This window comes from Podarcis tiliguerta (genome assembly GCF_965153285.1).
Source record: "Podarcis tiliguerta genome assembly, chromosome: 3".
NCBI classification, from domain to species: domain Eukaryota; kingdom Metazoa; phylum Chordata; class Lepidosauria; order Squamata; family Lacertidae; genus Podarcis; species Podarcis tiliguerta.
In genome coordinates, this window is record NC_139536.1 from 53,002,507 (window position 1) to 53,026,955 (window position 24,449).

Below are 24,449 nucleotides of genomic sequence, written 5' to 3' on the forward strand. Positions count from 1 at the left end.
TCCAGCTGCCAAACTGGATGCGCCAAAGAGGAGTGTTAGGGAATTTTATAAAGATAACCTCTGCTGAGACTGCAATGTCAGCTTTGCAACCTTCTGGCTGGGACATGTGTTGTGAACGCTGAGCCAGTGATGCTAAAAAGAATAAAAGCATAGAAAATAATCGGGCCAAATTTCTGAACCAACCGTGCAACCTCATTCTATGCATATTTACTTGAAAATCTGAGTTTTGTAAAACTTATTTGCAAGAAAACATGCAAAAGATTGCAGTTCAGCTTATCAGAGACAAACAAAAGCTAAATCTGCAAAATAAACCTGTGTGACTAGGATATTTATCGATAAGCTGAAGTTGCCTCAAACTACCACAATCTCAGAAAGCATTTAAGGCACACTGTAGTATAGCAATGTTGAGAAATGTTCTCTTGTTAAAACATTTTATGCAGAATATATTCCTTAGCTTGGCATTTTGTACATGGTGTGCTTTTCAGTTCTAAAATCATCTTAAATCTCTCTCCTCCAGAGGCCAATTCTTGAAGTAGTGGCCTGCACACTTTTCTTAATAAAGGCAAGGTAGGTTTTGCGCAGGAAAGAACTGAATGATGCACTCATTTTTAGCTGCTTGGATGTGGCCATCTTTATATGGTTTGTTATTACTACATGTATTTTTACTGATAAGGACAATTATCTGTAGTACAGTCAAACCAAGTTCAAAAACATGATCACTGCACTTGACTGTTGTTGTTCATTGGGCTGAATGTAGCTAAAGCACAATATGTGAACCTTTGGTTGTGATCCTTTTATTATGTGTGGGGAACCTCCAGGTGTTCTCATACTACAATTCTCATTGACCATACTTGCTGAATGACCATACTTGCTAAGGCTAACTGGAATTTTAGTTCACCAACATCTGGAGGACCAAGGGTCCCCCCACACCTACTTAATATAATTATGCATGCACAAAGTTTAGAACAGTGAGGGAAGCTCAGACAGGCCCTAGGACTTATTCTCACACAGTGGCGTAGCGTGGGTTGTCAGCACCCGGGGCAAGGCAAGTAATTTGTGCCCCCTAACCCGTGGATTTTAGCACTCAGAGAGCTGTGAGTGCGAGCGCGCCACCCCCCATGTTGCACCCGGTGTGGCCGGCCCCCCTGCACCCCCCACGCTACGCCACTGTTCTCACATCCCCATAATCTAAAATGTAACCTGCCCTACTCTTTCCCAGCCCTTGAATTTGTAGCAGAAAAAGCAAAGTCATTAGGCACGAGAAGAGCAGGCTAGTTAGAGTTGGGCTAATCCTTGCCATCCGTGGGGCCCAAAATCTTTGTTAAGAGATCTGACTGCAATCAAATATGCTCATAGCAATGCACAGATTTGCACCAATGCTGTTAAGAGCAAAAGTATAACAACAAAGGAGTTATTTTTATAAGCAATGACCCAACATAAAAACCCTTTTTATAAGCAATGACCCAACATAAAAACCTTTTTGTTCACCCTCTGTTACCTGTATTAAATTTTGAAGAAGTTTAGAACACCCCCAGAAAAATATTTGGAATACACTCTCCCAGCTGCAATACTCACCACAGCGGCACTCACTTGAGGGTCACTACACACTTGACTTATTTTTTTAAAATGATATGCTGATTAACTACAATCATCTCTAAGCAGCATACAAGTAATAAAACACAGAAAAGTTAAAATTAAAATGCCTGTTGGAATAAAAAAGTCAGCAGTTGGTGCTGGAAGTTAGGTGTTGGCTAGAAATGTGGAAGATTTGGGGGGAGAGGAAGAAGTAAATGGCCAAGGAAGGGTTAAGCCAGGCACAGGCAAACTCAGCCATCCAGATGTTTTGGGACTACAACTCCCATCATCCCTGACCACTGGTCCTGTTAGCTAGGGATGATGGGAGTTGTAGTCCCAAAACATTTGGAGGGCTGAGTTTGCCTATGCCTGGGTTAAGCACTCAGTTCCCTTCTCTAAGGCACCTTACCATTGAAGGCATTCCACAGGCGGAAGATACCATCTCAGCTTTAATACAAATGGCTGCTATATAAAGTGTCTGCACCACAGACTTCAGATTTACTATTTAACATGGTATTAACATATATTTTTGTATGAAAAATGGAAATTAAACCTGCTTATAGCAAGCAGATAAAACAATCACATATATTCATCAACATTACTGAAGTAGGCAAGAGAAACAAGCTCTTTCCTGTTCTTTTTATGAGACACGTATAAGGTTTTCTTGCTATTTATGTAAGAACGAGTGTCAGAAGACATCGAAATTCTCGCCTGTGTGCTCTTAGCAACTTTTTTTTTTTACGCTGTCAGTCAATCCTGTGTTATCAAGTGCGAAAGTAGAACATGCAGTTATGATTAGAAAGCATCAAGTGTTCAACTGTGCTAACAGTTCCTTCTTGATTTATCCTTATTCTCTTATGTGAGTATTCTGACACTCTTGAGGGATAAATTTTATCTATAATATTCTGTCAAATGAACGGCAAGTGAGAAAAGCATCAATTAATTTATCACTGCTAACCGGGAAAGTAAAATAAACACTTTATTTGCGTAGAACCAGATTTTTCTTACACATGTGAGGAAGAAGCAAAAGCCATTATATAAAAGAACGTATCAGAATTTTACTAATTTACAATAAAAACAGGAGATGCAAGCAATAAGGCAAAATGTACATGAAAGAATGAGGTTGTTACTTCCACGTATGCTCAGTTCATCTATTTTGACAGGTGTTACCTAGGAAAGACTTCAAAGAATATTATATTTCCCAACTTTTGCACATATCATGGATTATTTGGGGAATGAGACGGAGGAGAAGAACTTCCTTCTTGAAAGGCTGCCTCTTTCCCTACAGATCTCCTTGGGTGTTAAAATGGGCAGTATTGGTTGTTCCACCACTCTTGGAAGTTCAGGAGAGGGCATTCCCTTTGGCAGGCCCTAAGTTGCGGAGCTCCCCTCCCACGGATGTGCATCTGCCATCTTCATTTCACAGCTGTCAGCAAATGCTGAAGGCACATCTCTTTACCCTGGGCTTTAGACACCAAAGATATGAGTACCAAAGATATGAGTTTTTAGGGTGCACGTTATTTTGGTGTTTGCAAGTTGCTTTAAACTGGTTTTAACATTGTGTTTTATTGTTGTAACCCACCTTGGAACCTTAGAGTGAAGTGGGGGAGGGGGAGGAGGAGGAGAATATAGACTTCTAAAATTGAAAAATCTGGATAACACAGAATTTTTATTGCTTTGCTTAGGACAATATGCTGTTTGCATGTTACCTACATGTCTCTTTTTCTAAAGTGTGCTTTTTAAAAGAATAAGTCTAAACTGCCTTTCTACTCAATATGCAAGGTAGGGTAATTTTAAAACACCAATAAAAAAATTAAGTAACAATAATTCATGTGAAACACTACAGAAATTAAAATTTCACATCTTTAGGCTGCAAATCTAATACTCAAACTCAATAGGCTGAAATGCTATAGGATTTGGCCAAAGCCCCACTAATCCAGCATACTGCTCAGCCAAACAGAGTAGCTAGACCAGGGTGGATCCATGGACCACACAAGGGATTGGCATACTTAAGGCACATGTCTTACTCTACAGTCGTAACCATTTGCACCAGTATAAAGCAAACATGGATTGAACATCAGATTCACCATTCTTGGGATATGGTCCACATATGTAAGCCATATGCAAATTATTATGCCTTATCATAAAAGCTTATTTTGTCTGTGTCACTTTGCTATACTTGCCATTAGAGTATATTTCCCCAAATGTACCTATTTGGCATGTGTAATTAACAAATGCTTGCTTGTCACCAATTAGTATATATCCACATTTGAAACTCTAAATCTAGTTCTGGGGAAACAGGGAGTTTTGCGATGTTGAACAAGATATGCACCTGTGCCAGTTAACTGAGAAACAGTCATTTATCTATAAGTAATAAAACATTCCCTTTGAAGTTGATCGTGAAGTCACATTTTAAAATTTTGTGTTCACTACATGCTCTTTCTACTATGAACTTACTTATATGCATGACCATTTGGCAAGAAAGCTGCTCTTTGATTCTGTGACCATTTGGGGCTATTAGTTATACGGTATACCACTAGTAATGCGAAATCTCTTATCATAAGCCCTGCTTTGTCAACTAAGTTTATTTGTCTTCCATGTTCTTGTTTCCCATAGCCTCTTAATTGTGAATTTTCAGGGCAAACTTGTCCAGTACTATTGGCCCCTCTTTTTTGGTTGTAAACTGATGTTACCAAACGTATGGTATGGCTGATCCTGCAAGAGCTATGCTCAGGGTACTATGGGAATTGTGATCTCACATTACAATTGGTGTTTTACAAATTATAATAGGACTCAGTCATTGCCCAGTTCTAAGCTAGTATACAAACTGTGATAATAGGGGTGTAGGTTAAAGGAGTCTCTGAATTTACAAGCGATGAGGTCGTGTGTGACCATGCGTATGTGCGGCACCAGGAAATAAAGAATTACGTAGATTCAAACCAGGAGATGGCACAAGAAAGCTGGATAGTTCTTGTGGCTCACAAGGAGACAACCACCCACCCTGGAGCCCAAAAGAGGACTTTAGTGAAGGCAGAGAAAACCCTTAAAAAGCCAGAGGTACAACGGGGCTTTGTTTAGGCTGCTCAGTCTCTGGTGTGCATAGTAGCGCAACAGCAACTGCTGCTTTTCCACAGCCTTTGACTCTAGTTGAAGAATTTGCTGTGTGTAAAGAGGGCTGGAGAGCAGGAAAAAATGGGTCTTTAGAGGCTTTTAGAGGGTGCTCCCCACTTACGCAAGGAACGTAACTCCTGCATAAGTGAGAGTACACATGCACTAATCTTTTTCATTCTGGAAGCATAAGTGTACCAATGAATTAATAAAAAGTAGCATTATTCTCTCTCTTTTAGCACACACATGCACATACACACAACATTCACATTTTCATCTAACAGACATTGAAAAGCGTAGAACCTGTATAACAGCCCTGCTATTCTTCACATCCATTTTCATACAGTGGTACGGAGCACTGACAGAGGAAAATACTGTGCATCACAAAAGTCACTTTTGTTCATGATTGGTGATAGAAGACTGTCTTAGCACAATCATATTTTTGTAGCCATCAAATCACTCAGACAACTGATATTCATATTTTATAAGCAGAGAGCAAAAACATTAAAAAGAAAGAAGGTATATATAAGGGAAAGTGAGTCGTTGCACTTCTGACAAGGCTTAAATCCCAGGAAGCCAGTGTCTGTGAGCCAAGAAAAGGCAATATAATATTTAGGCACATCTAGGAAAATGCTTGTAAATTCTACTGGTCCAATGAACAGAGACACAGTTTTCATAATTTTATCATTGTACTCCATGGCTGACTGATTGTCAGACCAATGCCAAAGCACAAGTTCCCATTTGAGTGACATATGGATTCAACCAACCAGAGAGATGTTAGAACATTAAATACCACAAACAGACAGGACAAGAATACCAAATTAGCACTCCTGTAACCATATACGCTAGTAAAGACCTAGGGTTATTCTCTAAATTCTCAAGCCCTTCGCAACATAATAAATGCTACCTTCTCAAGATAAACAGCTTCACACTTCATAAAACTGAAATACATTCTGAGAAACAAAATCTCAGAAGGAATGCTTGGAGAGAAAGACCTTAAGAAGGTGAAAGTGTGGTTTCCAGAATACTGAAATGCACATATTTAGTAGGTAGGGAATTCAATGTAGCTTTTAGCTCTAGCACATGGAAGGAATATATTTTACCTTCATCAAAAGCCATTCCTGAGAATAAAATATTTTAAGTGTAATGTAAACATTTTAGGCAGTTAAATCTAAAACATGTACAGTATTCCATTTGTTATCCAACATGTTACAGCAGTCTTGATGAAAGTGGAGGAAAGAATTCTTAACATTTCATTTTAACTAGCAACTTCCTAACGAACATTTAGCTATTTCAGCTTTTTTGCACGTCTGCCGATAGAGTAAGAAAAACTAAAAATGTGTGAATGCTCAGACTTTTGACGTTTCTGAAGCATTAATATGCCTTTAAAAAAAACCAACAACCTGGATGCATCATGTCATAAAATGCAGGTCCCAGTTCTGATGTTAAAATTCATAATCAGTTATTTTATAAAAAGTCAAGCCCAATAGATTATTTATAAATATATAAACATAAGCTGCTTCTATCCACATTGTGTGAAGCATTAAAATACTGACAAGAAATGCCCAATTTAAAGGACAAAATTCAGAAATAATATTAATCAACAACAAAAAGCCCTAAACAGCTTGGACCTCAGGTATCTGAAGGAATGGCTTGCCTTGTATCAGCCTGCTCAGCTTCTTACATCTGTAATGAGACCCTTATTGTTGCATCACCACCCAGGCAAGTTCCTTGAGTAGTGACATCATATGGGCCCTTGTCTATGGTGGTGCCTTGATTATGGAATGCGGCAACATTACTTACATTTTGGCACCAGGTTGAACTTAACTGCTATCCCATAAACACCTGGGCAGGAAGCAAATTGGTAGGCTAGAAGTACGACCTGCTCTTATTTAATTTGGGTTGTTATTTTAATTGTTTTTTTAAGCAATTGCCAAATTATGTTGTAACCGTTCCATGGATCAAGTGATGAAGGGCAGGTTAAAAATTCACACAGTAAATAAGCAAGCCAGCCTAATATGCCAACAAGAAATAAATAGAAATCTGTCAGCAGTCCTCATCCCAGTTTCAGGGAATCAATATAGCAGTTAGAATGTATTGTGAAGGCAAGGGCAGCATAAAAAGCAAAGCAGTGCTCTATATAACTGCCTAGCATACTTGCTCATGCACTGTCAGATTTTTCACTTGAATATATTCAAATAGGTAACCTGGGATGCACTGACTAACTGTACCGAATCTTACATAAACAAACATCTAATAAAAGCGAACATTTCTAGAGCACAAAGGTTATGCATTCAACACACTTCCAGTGTACTCCTGATGGAATTTTGTTACCAAATTTTTCTGCTGCAAGCAGCAATAATACTTTCAGAATAACAAATGCATCAAGGATAGTCTGTTCAGTTGACTTTTAAGAAATATATTCTTCTATTTCTTCTTGTAGGGCCTGCCCTCTCTCCTTCTGGAATCTTCACAGAACTCTAACCCGATGGTTGCCATTAATTTGATTCTGAATTGATTCTAGAATGTATTTTAATTAATTGTGCGGTTTTATGTACACTGTGCTATTTTTACCTGTTGTTAGCCGCTCTGAGGGTGGGATACAAATTATTATTATTATTATTATTATTATTATTATTATTATTATACTACACACAGTTTCCCTACTCTAGATGTCTCTGCAGACACATGTTGTTGGCTGTACTATACAATGCCATTTTGTTTTGCTTCTTGTCCCAATATTTCCTTTTTCTTTTTCACTGTATTAAAATAGTAAAGAAAGACATGTTAAGAAAAAGATGCGTTCCTTGCTGTACAATTTTAATACAAATTCTCTTATCACATTTAGCTTGAATTTCCTACTGGGAGAAAAGACAATAGGGAAGCAAAACATATAGCCCACAATCTAGTGCTGTTTAATGCACCACAGACCCACTGAAATCCTGGGGTGGGCGGGTGTAACTCTTGATAGGTTTCACCAGAATGCAGTGGTGCTGCTAGGCATGGACCTCATGGCTCAAGTCTAGGGCCCTTGAAATGATCACCCAGAGAGCAGCAGATGATAGGGCAGTGGCGAACAAGCCTAACACCGGGCTCTACAAGGCTAATGCTGATGACCACAGCATTCTTTCTTCTTATTCTGGAAAACATTTTACAGCCTAGGACCAGCCAAGTTTTCGCTTCCAAAATTTACTACCGTTTCCCGCAACAACATGGTACTTTTCCCCGAGTTAATGGGTTTACCACCAGTGCAGCAGAAGCAAACCTCACTTTATTCCTGTAGTCATGGGAGTGATGTGATTTAATTAAATTTAAAATGTGGAACTACACATTTTCAGAGCGTGCCTTATTTAAATCAGGGTTGACAATTATTATTTTTATTTGACTTTTTTATTTGACTTTTTTGCTCTAAGATATCAGGAGTGCAGGCAAAGTTGTAAAGCGTACAATAGCAGGAGGGAGGGAGAAACTAAATATTAATTACATGTTTCATAATAGAAGTTGCATGCATGGCTAACTAAATGGCACCCCTCCCCAGAAATCTATCTGAAGTTACCTAGCTGCACCAATGTCATAATATAGAAAAATTAGGGGAGTCTCCTTGGGAAGGCACCCAGAAAGATTTAGGTTCTCTCACTTTTGCCCTAAAGAGTCATTGCTGGTCAGAGTAGACAATATGCGGCTAGATGGACAAATAGTTTAACCATAGTATAACTGTTTGCTTCCTAAGCAATCGTCTAGCCATTTATGTACTCAGCACATTTGCTTATAGTAATGGCATTACCTTCTTAACCTACTGAAATGTCACTAAATATTATTTTAATTCGTAACAAGCAAAGAAACAAATAAATATTGAGGTTAACTTGCTCCTGAATGTCTAAAAATAATACTAAAGTAGATGTTTTGCAAGATCATTAACTGCAGATTTATTATCACTTAATAAAAATTAACTATGCCGCCTAAAGCATGCTAAAAGGATCAGGCTAAAAATAAAAAAAGAGTAAAAGTTATCTTTACTAATTTCATATAAACACAACCAGAAATTATTTTTTTTAAAAAGCTGCTAAGATCATGCTATTTTTGTAAACTGCAGAGGTTTTCTTAAAAGCAAGTGGTATATGTCATGAAATTTTGTTAAAGAAACAAATAAATCAATGTGGTCCACTGAGCAAGTATTTTATAGCAGATGGGCTGGTGGACTTGCACCTGGGAGATCTTCACACTGTCATCAACAGGTACCCACAAAGTCTGGCTTGGCCAAACAGCAACCCATTATTCATGGTCACCACCAACCCTTCCCCACCAGCAATTTGCGCCTGCAAATAATTTGGTGGTTGGATGAGCTGGCTGCCAATGTCGCACTAAGCTTCGGGGGGAGAGCAGGAGACTGTCCTGCTCCTGTGTTCTGCAAAAGGCCAGCATAAAGGCAGATGCTATACTTCCCTTGATCAAATAGTTCTCTGCAGTTGAGTGTAGAGGCTTCAGAGAAGAGAGGAGTTGAGCTGACATAGTGAAAGCACACACAGTTATCTGTAAGTTGTAGGCAAGTCTGGGGACGGGTTGTTGCATTGCAAATCAGGGACAGGGGCAGTTAGCGGAAGGACAGTTGCCCCTTGTGACTGGGATTTACAGACTCGTGATGGTGAAGCTCACGAGAGGGCCATGGGCTGGGTACTCTCTCTCAGCCTACTTCACAAGATTGTTGCGATGACAAAGACAGAATAACTCCTTATGACCCTGACCAGCGATGCAGCTAGGTAACTGTTGACCACTGGCTTGATGGTCTCACAGGAGTCCCAATCAGACTCCCATGTGTATTGCTTCCATTGTGAAGCACACAGATAACATTTATCTTCCTCCTCCTGCAAACACACTCGCTGGTCATTCCATGTGTTACAACTGGAATATATTTCAAAAAGGGCAAACAAACAAAAAACAGATTGATAACAAAATAATAAATACTCTGAGCCTATGTATTTTGCATTTTAAATTCACATGATTCATAGTACCAGCATGACTGCAGGAATAAAATGAAATTTGCTTTCCCTGGAAACAAGCACCTCTTTGTTTAAAAAAAAAAAGGATAATAAATGTTTAATGTAAAAATAATAAAGTGTGCATCTGTAACCATATACATGCATGGCTGACCAACCCGACTATATATATTTTTAATGGGAGGAGAATCCCAGCCTGGTCATGCCTGCTGAACAAGAGGCCTGCTTACCACTATATTTATTTGACCATTTGGTTTGTTGCTGCGTGGGTGGTTATTCCTTCCACCAGCATGGAGCTGTGAGACCCTTCATTCCAGTCTAAGCCAAAAGGCTGGCTCTGATCTAAGAGGGAACCCTCATTGATACATCTTTGATTCCAGCTTCAGTAAGCAAACAAAGTTTCCCCTGAGAATTACAAGATGGCGGCAAGGTTATATATGTCGAGTCACATCAAACTAAGCCATCCCATTTGTGCAGGGACTTCCAGTTAAGTAACAGAACTTATCCCCCCTCTCCTCCCACCACATGCCCCCAAATCTGTTCTGGGGGTGCATGGGAAAATGAAAGGAAGGGGCATTTCCATTGCTCAAATAGGATGGCTTTTCCGGATACAGCCTAATGAGAATAGCCATTGTGAACACACCTCACACAGTCATGAGGAAGTTACTGCTTCTTTTTTGTCAAGTCTAGTCCAACTGCATTTCATTTAGTCAGTAAGAAAGTTCTCTATGACGGTAGTTCAGTATGAGCCATTTACGCAGAAGAAGGGAAGTTTCAGTTACCAGAATGGAGGACAGACGCTGAAAATGCAGAATGTAGAGAAAGTTAATGATGGTCTATTCACCTGTTTCAGGAACACTTGGTTAGATGACAGTCACTGATTATTACCGCAGGGCTGGGATTTTTAAGGCAAGTACTCTACATAAATGCCTATTTCAATGGGTTCTAATTATCATAATGAATGGCTGGATATACCTTCAGATTGAGCTTTTAAAAAACAATTATCAAATTCCACTAATTTCCTTGTACCACAAATTGCTATTATACCATTACAAGGCGAACCCAAATCTTTAACATTACTAAATATAAGGCACTGAGATCTAAGGTAGAGTTCTCAATGTATAATCCCCCCCCCCTTTCTTACTTTGCTGAGCATTTTACAGCTATGTTAATGGTTCCCCTTTCCTTGCATAGCCTAATTCCCAATACTTGGAGCAAGCGTTCCCAATTGTTTAATCATGGCTGAACAATTGAAAGAACCATCACACTTCCCTTGCAAAGCATGAATTATCATTACCTCCGCTGCACTCATACTAAAGTTTATCACAATTAAGGCTTTTAGAAAAGGTGCAACAGGTTTTTATAATGTAGTCTTCGGGATATCACTTTCAGCTGCTGACTGACAAGAGTTGATGGATGGATATATATATACTGTATATATCCCTCTAGAAAAACGTGATATAATAGCTCAGTTCATAAGTAAGAAACATATTGTAACTGCAGCCAATCAACAGTGTGTGCTTTCCCTCCTTCACTTAGCAAATACTTGAAAAGAAATACAAAAACAAAAGATTCATAAAAATACACCACTTTTTAACATTAGATTTTAAAACATTTGCTGCCTCCATCTGTCTTTTCCAAACAGAAAGATTGCATGTCAGTGAGTCATGATTTCATCACTATTTCATGTAATGCACTGAAACCGCAGCAGGGCAGGGGGGGAATATTAACAATTTGAAGAAGCTTTATGCAATACTTTCTAGTATTGTATATGACAAAAGCTTTTCTGGTAATAATACTATGTTAAAAGAAGCATCCAAAACAACAGCTTCCAAGTTTTAGTGCATAGCCTCAAACACTTCACTGCTGTATGACTTAAACCCCCCCCCTAATAAACTAGAATTATATTCAGATTGGTTATCTGCAATGGCTGTTAAAGGACTAGAAAAAGGAATTTTCTGTTTAACTGAACATAGGCAGCAATGAAAAATATCGCATTTAAACTAAACACATGTACAGTTAACACACCTTTTAAAAAATGTTTTAAAGCACAGCTTTAAAAAAGGGGCAGAAAACTAATGGCATGCTGAGATCAAAAAATACTGCAATACTTTTCAAGGACAACCTCAAGGTAATACTCAATGACAGTTTTTAGAGCAGATTTTGTCTAGCTGTATAATGCTAGTTCATTGGTCAGGTGTTAGTACACATTACTCATAACTGTCCTTGGACTTCCTATTCATAAACATGAAAATGTATTTTAAAAATGGAAATACGTTGTGAAATCACAACTCAATCACATTTCATATAAGTTATTAAGAGAGATGTCTTTTTCATTTGTTCTGTCTGACCTGACTAAAAGTGCTTCCAGGTCAGACGTGGGTCTTTGCCAGGACAACATCCAGACATTGGCCCTGTCCGTGTGGTTCTATAGTTGCTCTTAGGCTGGCCAGTCCCTCTAGTGTCCTGCCTAATTACTACTGCTGCACTCATCTGCCAAATTTCTTACCTGCTATCACAGTGGCAGGCACACCAGCTAGGGGAGGCCAATGTACTTGGGGGCCCTTCGAAGTTCTTAAGGAGAGAGCTGTGCCCCCTCAATAATGAGTGGTAACATTGTGTGTGATGTCACACAACATCGTGTGTGATGTCACACAACATCGTGTGTGATACTAAAGTGACACTAAATGATGCTAAGCCTATATCACACCCCTGCTGGGAGTTTTCCTCTAAACTAAAGTAGTCCCGTCATGTTTACCACTTCTTAATAAAGAAGAAGATACTTGCATCTTCTGAATAATTTTAGCTGCTCTTTTCTATACCTTCTCCATGTTTATGACATCCTTTTTGAGATGGTGCAACTAGAACAATACAAAAGATGCTAAATGTGGGTGTACTATAGTGTTTAAAAGGGGGAGGGAACTGGCATTATGATGCTTGCTTTTTATTTCAATCTCCAATTTTTAATCATTACAACACACTGAGCTAATGCAGTCAGTGAGTCATCAAGAATTACTAATACCTATTTCAAACGTAGAAGCATGAGCTTGGATTAAAACCCACACTTGTTAGGTGCCACAAGACTAGAAGCTAGCCTGGCACACTAAACAATAGTTCCCTACTTCCTATGTAACCAAGAGAAAAATAGACACTTCGGCCAGGAAACAGATACTGCTAACTGAAATCCTTTTGCACTTGGGAATCTGGCAATCAAGAAGATTTCACCCTTCTCAATTTCAGAATGTATAGGAAAGAGGACAGCTTTTGGAAAAAAATCAGAAATGCTAGCATCCAAAAGTATACTGCTTATTCTTTCCATGCTACTAATTCATACCTCTTCTATTAATAAAATTAACAGCACCAATATCAGGATAAAGAAAACAGAAGAGGCACTGAGCACTGAGCAGGAAAACTCATTTTTCCAGCTCAGAACTATAGTCAGACCATCAATTTATCTTACTATCTTTTTATTGGCATAAATCCTACTTTCTAATGACTGCCTTTTTCCTGCCTGTGAAAAATTATTGGGCAGTTTACACTAACTGCTTTCTGTCATGTTTCATTTCCAAACACCATCTTTTGTCAGTTTATTCCAATCAACTCCAAAATAGACCATTAATGTGAATAAAGAAGATCTGTCTTCCAACATCATTAATGAGATGATTCAAAGAGTAACTCCATCTCCACTACTCCCTGCCCTAAAATATAAACACCTCACATTTTGCAACTGATTCCCAAAATCTTGAGATATGCACGCACATCTGCCTAAAAAAAATATATTTTAAACCATGCACACAAATATGCTGTATCTTTTTATAGTTATACATATTCACTGGATTTTATACTCTGAACCATGAAGGGGAAAATGGTAGGATCAGAATTTCTCGGGGGGGGGGGGGAATGGGACAGAAAGAAACCTCAGTAGGTGATAAGAAAGGAGTTAACTATGGTGAGCTCAATGCATTTCAAGTATGAAACCCTTCTTCAAGGTCAGCTCTCGTAAGAACATATGAAGCTGCTTGCTGGATCAGATCAAACACTCACCTACTCTGTCATCCTGTTCCCACAGTGGCCAATCAGATGTCTCTGGGAAGCCGGCAAGCAGAACATGAGGGCAACAGAATTCTCTCTACTCGTGTTCCTCTGCAACTAGTATTTAGAGGCATGCTGCCTCTGATACTGGGTGCGGTACATAGCCATCATGACTAATAGTCATTAATAGCCCTATTCTCTACACACACACACACACATTTTCAACAGAGTGGTGCCTTTTGCTGTCTCGTAGATGCACTATGAACTAAAACAACTTCTTTCCAAAGACAGTCTAACTCAATTAGTTCACATACAGAGGTCTTCAAATTTCAAAAATAAAGCAAATGACCAGCTTTAAATTTTGGATATTAGACCATTTTAGCTAAAATTTCAAAAGCCACAAAATAAAACAGCTGCAGCTTACATTTGCCTTGGTTCAGAGAGAAGACATTCGGTATCTACGTTTCAGAAGCATGTCCTGACTTAGGTAATAGCCAAGGAACAAAATCTCAAGAGAGATTTATGTGTGGCAATTTACCGGTGGTAGAACCGGTGATGAATCATTCCTGCAGTTGCAACACTCTTCAGAGATGTTCTGAATGCCACCAAAAGAAACCACAATACAGCGTGACCAGGCCCTTCTGAGGTAAGGACAGGTGATCCTTCCAGAGCTTGCTTCAGAGGTGTTCCAAGCACTTTTGTGGTACCAAATGATAGATATGAGTGTGCCATCCTCTCGAGCTTAGGGCATGGGATCTCACAAAGCATTTTGAGGATGCTGCAAGAGTTGAGTGCGACATTAAGTACAAGACCTGGCCCCTACCTGAACTTGGGAAGGGGGAGGTCAGGATCATGGCAATTACAAATATTCGCTGGTTACCAAGGCTTAGCAAAATTTGTGGATCCTGTATCATATACCAAGATCCTAATATATTTTCACTCATTTTAAAGATTTGTAACCAGAACCATATGTTGTTGTTTTTTCTAATCAGTATTGCAGGAAATTGAATCCATATATCTTGATTGTGGATCAGACAACTTCCAATCCCATGCAAAATCAACCTTTGGAGCTGTGAACATTTCAGGTGGTTTTGTTCACTTTGGGCTTTGCTTTAACAGCATTTTAAGGGAATCATGAACATAAAGTGGAACATAAATGTTCACTAAATAGGTTTTAGGATCTTGAAAGGAAAATGTCGTCCTAACTTTTAAAATATATAATGCTGCTGAGATTGTAACTGCCTGTTCACTGCCTGAAGAAAGTAGTGAATATCTTAACTACGTATTCTCTAAAATAATTAATGGCTCCTAGTCACGATGGCCATGTTGTATCTCAAGGGCTCTGAATACCAGTTGCTAGGAATCACTAGTGGGGAGAGTGCTGTTATACTCAGGTCCTGCTTGCAGGCTTCCCATAGGCATCTGGTTGGTTACTGTGGTAAATGAAGGCTGGATTAGATGGGTCTTTGTCTGGATCCAACAGGGCTTTCCCTAAGTTCTTATAATAATTCAGGTATAGTACAACATGGCTCCTGGGCATTAAGAACACACAATACAAGTCACTGGCTATTAATGGAACCAAGTAATTGTTATAATTAAATCTACAGCATGATTTAGCTTTAATAGGTTTCTTTGTGGTCACTCTTGGAAAGTACACTGCTAACCAAAAAACTTTTAAAAGAATTTATTGTTAGCAGGCAGAAAAGCCAGGATATATGTGTAAACAAAGAAATGAAACTGTCCAGTTAACACTGGATTCTGCCCTTAAGTTTATGAACCTAAACACGTTTTCTTAAAATTAAGCTCCACTGAAAATGGGACATATCCAAATGAATATGCTAAGGACATGGCCAGTTTTTGAAAGGTTAGTGTTTCTCCTATAACCCACCCCCTAAATTATCAATTTTGCAAGCATGAGTCAATTCCCTTGTTTCCTTAGGGGTTGAAAAATTATTGATTGGTTGATTGTCAAGAGTGTGCACTCAAATACCAGCCCATAGTTCTCAGTTAAAGAACAATCAGAATTCTTTTCTTAAAAATTCTGAAGAGGAGAGGGAGAGTGATTACATGAAAAGTTTAAATTACATGTAAATATTTGGATGTTAAAATCATGATGCTCTGCTGCTGCCTTTACTGTACAGCAGAATTATGTCAAAAACAGATCTCCCATGTAGCTCAACTGGTAGAGCATGAGACAGACTCTTAATCTCAGGACCATGGATTTGAACCATGGCAGGACCATGGCAAAAGAGTTGCATTGCAGAGGGTTGAACCAGATGACCACTTATGGTCCCTTCCAACTCTATGATTCTATGAACAATATCTGTATTCTCCCCCAAAATTGTGTGATAAGGATTTTCTCATGGTTAAACTACTGATCCTACACTCTGAATGCTAACCAATTCATACAATATATCTCTAGGGTTTTTTATTGCCATCAAATAACAACCCAGTTCTGTAACATCACTACTGAAGCTTTTTTTTTTTTTTTGCTATAGGGTTTCCCCCCATTAACGCTACTAGTTACCTAACTTTAATAAGCACAAATCTTTCCTTTCATAAAAGACAATTTGGTGTAAATGACAAAAATAAACATCATTTAAAACTTGCTTTCTCAATATATCTTTTTTTTTAAAAAAATCATTTTTATTGATTTTCCAATAAAAACAGCCAATCAACATGTCCACATCATAATCCAATTAAAAACAAAAAACTAAAATAAAAAAGACCAAAATGTAATTATTACTTTTTCCGGGCTCCCCATAGTCTGGACCTCTGAAGCATATCTTCCTCAATATATCTTCAAGAGGTGAAAATATTCTCAGTCTATGAGTACCCTAGACAAGGATCATTCCATCATGATCCAGGGACCAGATGACTCGAGTTGTGACTTGACATAATTATTGGAGGAAGGGGCATGTAAACAATGCTCCCTTGCAGGTCATCTCCACTTACTTGAATGAACTCCAACTAAGATGGGTTATTTCTAGGTCAGTCTGAGGTAACACAGCTGCACCAATGTTATCACTGGCAGACCCAGAAATAAATCAGGAATTCTCACGCAGACTTCATTTACTACTTGTGAAGCTATGAGGGGACTGGATTGGTCACTGTGACTGAAGGCTTCACAACCTGGTAGTAGAAAATGAAACCAAATCATTGGGCAGGCAGCAGTACATAGCTCAGTGGTACAACACGTGCTATCGTGAACTCCAATTCAATCTCTGCTATCTCCATTTAAAAGGGTCTCTAGTAGTATGACTGAAACACATATTTAATCAAGACATGAGAGCCACTACCAGTGAGAACAGAAGGACTGGGCTACAATAGCCAATGGTATGACACAATGGCTGTGTTCACACATCATAGTTAGCGGTCCATCATGAATGTGCAGGTGGATCCTGCTTTGCTCATCTGCCAGTACAACTGGAAGCAATGAACTATTATTCCCAGCTCAGCATTACATCCCAGCCAGGGATCGTGGTTTGTTTGGATCGAGAAAACGACAAACCCCAGATCAGATGTAATGCTAAACCAGGGACTGGGAACTATTGCTCCTGTTAGGGGGGTAATGTGAAGCCTGGAGAAAAATGGGAGCCATCTCTGCAGTTAGAGTAAACCATTCATGATGCTTTTGCTGTGATGTGCAGACTAGGCTAGCATAAGGCATCTCTAGACTAGTATTAGGCATCTTAGTACTGTATGTCAATTTTTAGGTTCTGTCAGTCATACTTCAAGGCGGGTTATCAAATCCAATTATTTGGCAATATTTGCAGCAACAGACACTTCAGTGTGTCTGTAATGTTGACTGGTACACCAACAAAAACTTTGGTAGCATTTTCATTCCAAGAAATTCTCAGCTGATCTTTCCTTTTTTGGATTGATTTAAACCAGGAAAAATCGGTCAAGTTAAATCAGGAAATTCAAAGAATACAATGCCAACAAGGCCTTAAGTACTTTACACTGGATTACATCCAATATTTATTTCCTTCTGTTTTACACACTTCCCCTGAGAATCTTCAGGGGGGTTGCTGATTACTGAAAAATTATTGTTTCAGTACAGAGTAGGGTATGATAACAAATTGATGACTTTAACACTAGAGTGATATTTAGTTACAACAGATTGTGGACACGCAGTGAAGTGTAGAGACAGATTAAAAAGGCACAGGGGTTCTAGGCTGAACCATATTCTAAAGCTCCCTTTCCCTTTGATCCCCTGCCAGCATTTCAAACACATAGGCAGGAATGCACAAATGTAATAAGTCCATTTCCCCAAAGCCTCCTTCACTCCTGTCCACTTTATACTGCCTTTCCCTTGAAATTTTCTACATTACTGACAGTATTCCATTCATCATTCTAGCTGTGTTATCGGTATTGTAAATTTTCTTACAGCTTGGATCATCGTAAACACTCCCTGTTGTGTGATGAGGAAGCAGTCACTATGGCTGGGTTTCAAAAAGGGAATTTGGAGCATCCAAGAATTTGGGCATGCTTAGCTTGTTTAATGTTCTTTCCAATTAAACAGTAGAGAATGTACCATATAACAAACTATTTTTAAAAGTCCCATCAGCTTCAAAGGTAGCTTGATATGTTGCATTCATCCCAGCCGATGTTCTGATATTCTGTTTGTTCTGGAATTTTAAAAGGAGTCCAGCCTATTGAGGTCAAACTGCCAGTTATAGAAATATTAACTTGTGGTCTTTATACTGAAAAAAATAATACAATTGCACTACAGAACGCACCCTTTCCAACTACCCAGAAAATTAATCTGCAAAAGTTACTAGTCCATAAAACTTTACTAGTTCACTTTTTTCTGTGTATGAACTCAAATGGTTAGTCTAAAAATAATGCATATCCTCATGTATAGTATCATTCATGTGAACATTAACACCCATCACACATGTATTACTTCAAAACTCTTACAATTTGGCAGTTATATGGAAAACTACAATTCATGGAGCACTGCATAAACTAAATAGTGTTGTCATCAGCATAGATTTCAGAAAAGTAAAAAGTATAACTAGTAAACTAGAAGCTTGCGTAAAACCTCATTTACTCATACAATATTTACCTCTACAAGAGAGTTGAGGAAGCAAATTTTAACCTAGTACAGTGGTACCTCGGGTTACATATGCTTCAGGTTACATATGCTTCAGGTTACAGACTCTGCTATCCCAGAAATAGTACCTCAGGTTAAGAACTTTGCTTCAGGATGAGAACAGAAATCGTGCTCCGGCGGCGCAGCGGCAGCGGGAGGCTTCATTAGCTAAAGTGGTGCTTCAAGTTAAGAACAGTTTCAGGTCAAGAACAGACCTCCGGAATGAATTAAGTACTTAACGCGAGGTACCACTGTATGGCAGAGCTGTACATCTCTATCCCCACCATCTCACCTGTTCACTTTTCCTTGCAATGAGGGTGAGATGAAAGGTAGGGAAGGAAGAGTCTGGCACAAGGCATTTTCCATATCTTTTTCCTTCCCAGGCACAGCTCCAGGGAGAAAATGTAATCTGAGCACAGCCAGTTTAGAGTATCCAGGTCATATCTATTTTCTGAGTGACAGTGCAGCACAATTCTGGGTCAATGTAAGGAATAAGAAGACTATACCCTTCTATATGGTCGTTCGAGTATGTTAAAACGTATATTACATTATGTATATTATATTATATTATGGAGGCAGGAGTTGGAAGGTAAAAACTTAATTCTTTTATGGATTCTAGACCTCAGCCATTTACACTAGTATTAGATTCTAACTAACTCTACATTTTTCATATTTTGCTCACAACCAGGTCAGAGATTGCACTGAACACACAGCAGTTCAAAACAATGCAGTAATAAAAATGTGTACATTTAATTCAAATTCACTGTAAAAAATATCCGCAGCTAATCACAAATTGTTCTATCAGCCTCCATATTTCCTCCTTGTTTTGTTTTAAGAACAAAGCCATGATTCAAAATGGAAGCCCAGTACATAAACTGCAAAATGACTGGCAAACTTTTAGCCGATCAAATTATGTGTAAGCAAAGGCATTCTTTCCCAGTGGTAGGCGGCCGCATGCCAAGGAACTATGTGCTAGAACTTGTCCTGTACTACCTGTTCAAAGGAAACTGCGCAAGAATATTTCAAGCTCTGACACATACTACTTTGTGCAAAAACATCCACAGGAGTATTACAAAAAGACAGCAGTGATGTTTCAGCAAACCCTGTGTCAAAGGAAAATGCTCCCCTGCATTTTTATCAGCAAGCAAAAAACGAACCATCATATCTTACATAAAACTGTATCACTAACACCAATACCGCTTGGGCAAAGTTCCTCTGGCCCTTGCATTTTGGATTCTAGCTCTGCTCTGTACGGATGGAAGTGAAACCTGCAAAGTTGATACCACATCGTGTGCTGTTCCCTGAAAGTATACATTAAACCCATAATGTTGCTTTTCTCCTTTGGAAAGGTTTTATTTTAAACAAAACTTTTCTGTCTTCTGTTAAGGGCTGCTGCAGATGCAGTACTGCTATTTAACCACAGCTGGTGCTGTATTTATGCAGCCCTGGCTTCTTAGATTTTTATCTTTTAGGAAAGAACCTGGAACAAATTACAGCGGTACCTCCGGTTGCAGACGGGATCTGTTCCGGAGGTCTGGTTGGATCCCGAGGTTTCTGCAACCTAAGGACTCCTTCTGCGCATGCGCAGACCACTTCTGCGCATGTAAAATACTTTCGAGTTTGCTGTCGAAGTTTATATATATATATAAATGGAGGTACGACTGTATTTCAAATCTAGACCACACAATTAAGATAAAGGTAAGATAAAGGTAAATGTTGAGGTTAAAAGGAAAGGGGGTACAACATATAAACGGTAAAGGGTCTCCTTAACACCATTTCAGAAATAATAATAATAATAATAATAATAAAAAATTTTATTTATATCCCGCCCTCCCCAGCCAAAGCCGGGCTCAGGGCGGCTAACAACAATCAAATAATAAAACAATCAAATAATCCAACATTCTAAAAACATTTCATTATAAAAATTAATTAAAATCAAATTAATGGCAACTGTTAAGCAAAATTCTGTGCAGGTTGCCAGAGGAGGGAGTCAGGCTGCGCCCTGACCAAAGGCCTGGTGGAACAACTCTGTCTTGCAGGCTCTGCGGAAAGATGTCAGGTCCCGCAGGGCCCTAGTCTCTTGTGACACAGCGTTCCACCAGATTGGAGCCGCAGCCGAGAAAGCCCTGTCTCTAGTTGAGGCCAGCCTAACCTCTCTGAGGCCTGGGACCTTCAGGATGTTTTTATTTGCAGACCGTAGGTTCCTCTGTGGGGCATACCAGGAGAGGCGGTCCCGTAGGTACGAGGGTCCTAGGCTGTATAGGGCTTTAAAGGTTAAAACCAGCACCAGAAAGCCATCTGGGGGAAATTCCAGGCCCACACAATCACAATTTGACAGGAACAAAAATATTTTATTTTGCATGAAAGATGTATGGACAAAACAAAATCGAGCAAAACCTTGTATCTAACATACAAACAAAGTTGAAAACCCAAGTTTGTGTGTTTATATGAACATCTAAACATTTAATGCTGATTCTGAAGTCAAAGATATTGGGGAACCGATGCACCAGATACCAAAAAAAACTGTGTCATCCTTGCTACAGCAGTGTAAGAACAAAACTACACTTTTTACACCACCCACTATCCTCCACACCCACCCATCCCGCTGGGAAGGTTTTTGTTTTTTTCTTTAAATGGGCCAACTTTTGATGTTGGAGCCCAACTGGGGGGAAACAAGGTGGAAAAATGTGTATTTCAACAAGAGAACTAACAGGCAGGGGAAGAGTCCAATATCAGTTTGGGATTGCATCCTAACTTGAGTATTTAGAAACTATAAAAAGAAAATTTCATTGTGAAAGATTAGCACCTGGAACTGTAACACTGGTAGCTAAGTATTTGGAATCCACTTGATTCAAATAAGTCTAACAATATTTATACCTTGTACTTTTTAATTACAATTTTTAATTAAATGTTGTTTCCATGCACACCAGCAGCAGATATAACATGAAAACGATGTAAGTTGAAATGTAATTTGGATATGAATTTTCAAAAGGTTCAATATGACAAACTTCTGAAAACAAATATGTTGTGTATGGTATGTTTGGTGTTTTCCTTTCTTTTTTCATTTTATCTTATTTTATGTGGATGCTGGCAAGCCTGATCTGTGAAATGTATAAAATAAGTGAAAAAGGGATACAATTTGCTCTTTTCACATATCACAAACAGATCTCACTTATTTTCCCTAGAGCACACTGCTTCAAATTGAAGAGTGAAATTTGTTTTCTAATGTGGATTATGATATGTTTGAGCTTGCAAAATATTTAATAGCATGTCTGACACCTATTTATGATTTAATCCTTAAATCAGTAAGTAGAGTAATGTTGCCAAAACAAAACAAAAAGGTGGGGGGGGGGGGGAGAAGAGGATATAAAAACCTCTGAAATAATATTGAAAGCCTGGAGTCCCTGGGACTTTAAACTAATCATTGAAACTAATCAGAGTTAGCCTAGTTCAGCATAATGACAAACTCCAATAGTTTTCACCAAAAGAAGAGCCTTCTGTCTTCTCACAGCAACACCCCAGAGCAGCCTTCATCAGTTTAGTCCCCTGCTAGCTGGGGCTGCTGAAGAGCTGCAGTCCAAAATATCTAGAGGGCACCAGGTTGGCCAAGGTTGCCCTAGAAGGAGAGGGCAGGGGTAGCTTGTGAGAGAGGAGAGGGAGCTGCTGCCCATGAATGTAGCACTAAATTGTGCATTAATGTTATATCTGAACCAAGTCTACAGATGCAAATCAGAACAGCATAACAACCAAAAGTGCCACTTACAGCATTATGCGCAAACCACTTTAAAATGCAATGAGAAAACGCACCACCGCCACATCCACTTCACCTGCTGCTTTCTTTCTTCCCTGTATTCCTACACCCTCCTCATTTATGGTGAGCACCAGGGGGACAGGAGGATCTTAGTGGTGTCTGAATGTGGCCTTTCTTCTATTTTCCTGGTGTTTCCACACCTGATAATTTCCTCATTTTATGTAACCTTCCACACAGTGTAAAAGCTACTTCTGGAAATCTAGTGGAAGCTTGGTGCTCATGACAGTGTTGTTTTCCTGGGGGGCGGGGGGGGATTCCTTTTGCAACCTTGTTAACTCAGAAAATCAGTTTTGCATTGTAATTTCACATGACAAAATCTGAGGTGGTATCCTGGTGTATGGTTCTTTCCCACCGTTTAAAATTTAGTTGTGACATGGTGGTTTATTGATTTTTAAAAGCCACAGTTCTGTAACACAACAGATAGTGCAGTGTAAAAGGAATGTTAGAAATTGGGACAGAAGCACTAACATTATTTCCAAGTAAACTAACACAATAAACCCCAAATCTGAATGGAGTCTTAATTTAAAACCTGACATCCACCATAGCTCCAGAAGTGGTTATATGGTGCCCCAGTTGCCAGCCCACACTGTATGGCTCTTCTTTTACAACTGAACATGGGCCTTTAAATATAAGCAAGCCTGGTGCCTTTGAAATATAGATATTTAACACAACAGCTAATGCATTATTGAATGCATACGTCTGAAGACACAGAGGCAAACTTTGGTCTCAATGCCTTTTCCAGAAGGTATTGTGTCATCCAGCTGAATAAGCTTTGCTCTCCCAATGCAGCAAGCATTTTCTGTTTAGCCTACAATTTCCGACATCATTGTAAAGATAGAAATCATTATAATGTTTCTATTTTCCATAATAATGCAATTGTGCTACTTTAGGGATTTTCTTCAGTAAACATTGTCGGATGACCACTGTTAAGATGTAGAGCTAAGCTACCATAAAGTTTCTTTCTTGTGTCAAATTTGATTCTGTGATTATCCATAATCTATGCTCACCTCCCTCTATAGAGTGAATTATACTTAATGGAAGGGATAATTCTAAAGGAGACAATACAACATAAAGTCTTATCCTGCTATGAGAAGTCTTTTTCAATTTAGTCAATGAGGCTTAGCATCAGACAGAAAGGGGGAAAAGACTGAACATTTCCCAGCAGTACAGCATACAAGCATACCCCCTACTTAAAATAATCTTACTTATACATAAAAATGTGCAAGGCTATGTGAATGCTGACTTCTATACAAGACATAGGGCAACTTCATAGCGTTATGGGGCAATCAGCAAAAGTGTAAAAAGTGTTAAAAGCAAAGATTCCCCATCCAATCCCCAAGATAGCATTTTATATGTTTAAAAAACTTGTGATAATTACATTGGTATTCCCATGGGGCCTCTGTCACCTCATTCACTGGACACTGGACACCGTACAGTGGTTTAAGATTTCTTAACCCTAGCATGCAGAAGTGTTTGCAAGGGGCATGCTGTTCCAAGAAAACTTGCAGCATCCTAGGATGGCTATAGGGAGCCGAAGATCCCTTTGGGGCATTAATCCTAGCATTTGGTGTTTTGGGTTTTTTTTAAGGTAAACAGTCCCGTTTTGGGGTTACAAGGGAAAAGGTAAGACTCTGGCTCTGTTAACATGAAAACACTGTGCTTGGCATTGCCAGTCCCCCATAAGTTGCTTCCTCTGTGCCCGTATCTGCCTTAAGAAAATACTTGCACTGTGCAGTGCAACATCAATGTTTTTCACTGCCTAAAACTGCGATCAATAACTATGCTAATAAAAGGACCTTTTGATCTTGTCCCTTCGTTTACTGTTAGATGG

General features: G+C 39.0%; 1 protein-coding gene across 18 annotated transcripts in view; it reads right to left on the reverse strand.

Annotated features, from left to right (window-relative positions):
- ARID1B (AT-rich interaction domain 1B) overlaps positions 1 to 24,449 on the reverse strand; it is a 345,246-nt gene that overhangs the window by 275,865 nt on the left and 44,932 nt on the right. The window contains exon 1 of one of the 18 annotated variants that reach the window (XM_083433949.1): positions 12,187 to 12,293. The exons of 15 other annotated variants lie outside the window; for them this stretch is intronic. The gene's annotated coding sequence lies outside the window, so the exon portion shown is untranslated. Of the gene's footprint in view, positions 1 to 6,314; positions 6,340 to 10,320; positions 10,478 to 12,186; positions 12,294 to 24,449 lie in introns of those variants that run through there. 2 more of the 18 variants (XM_083433950.1, XM_083433951.1) reach the window with 2 other exon arrangements.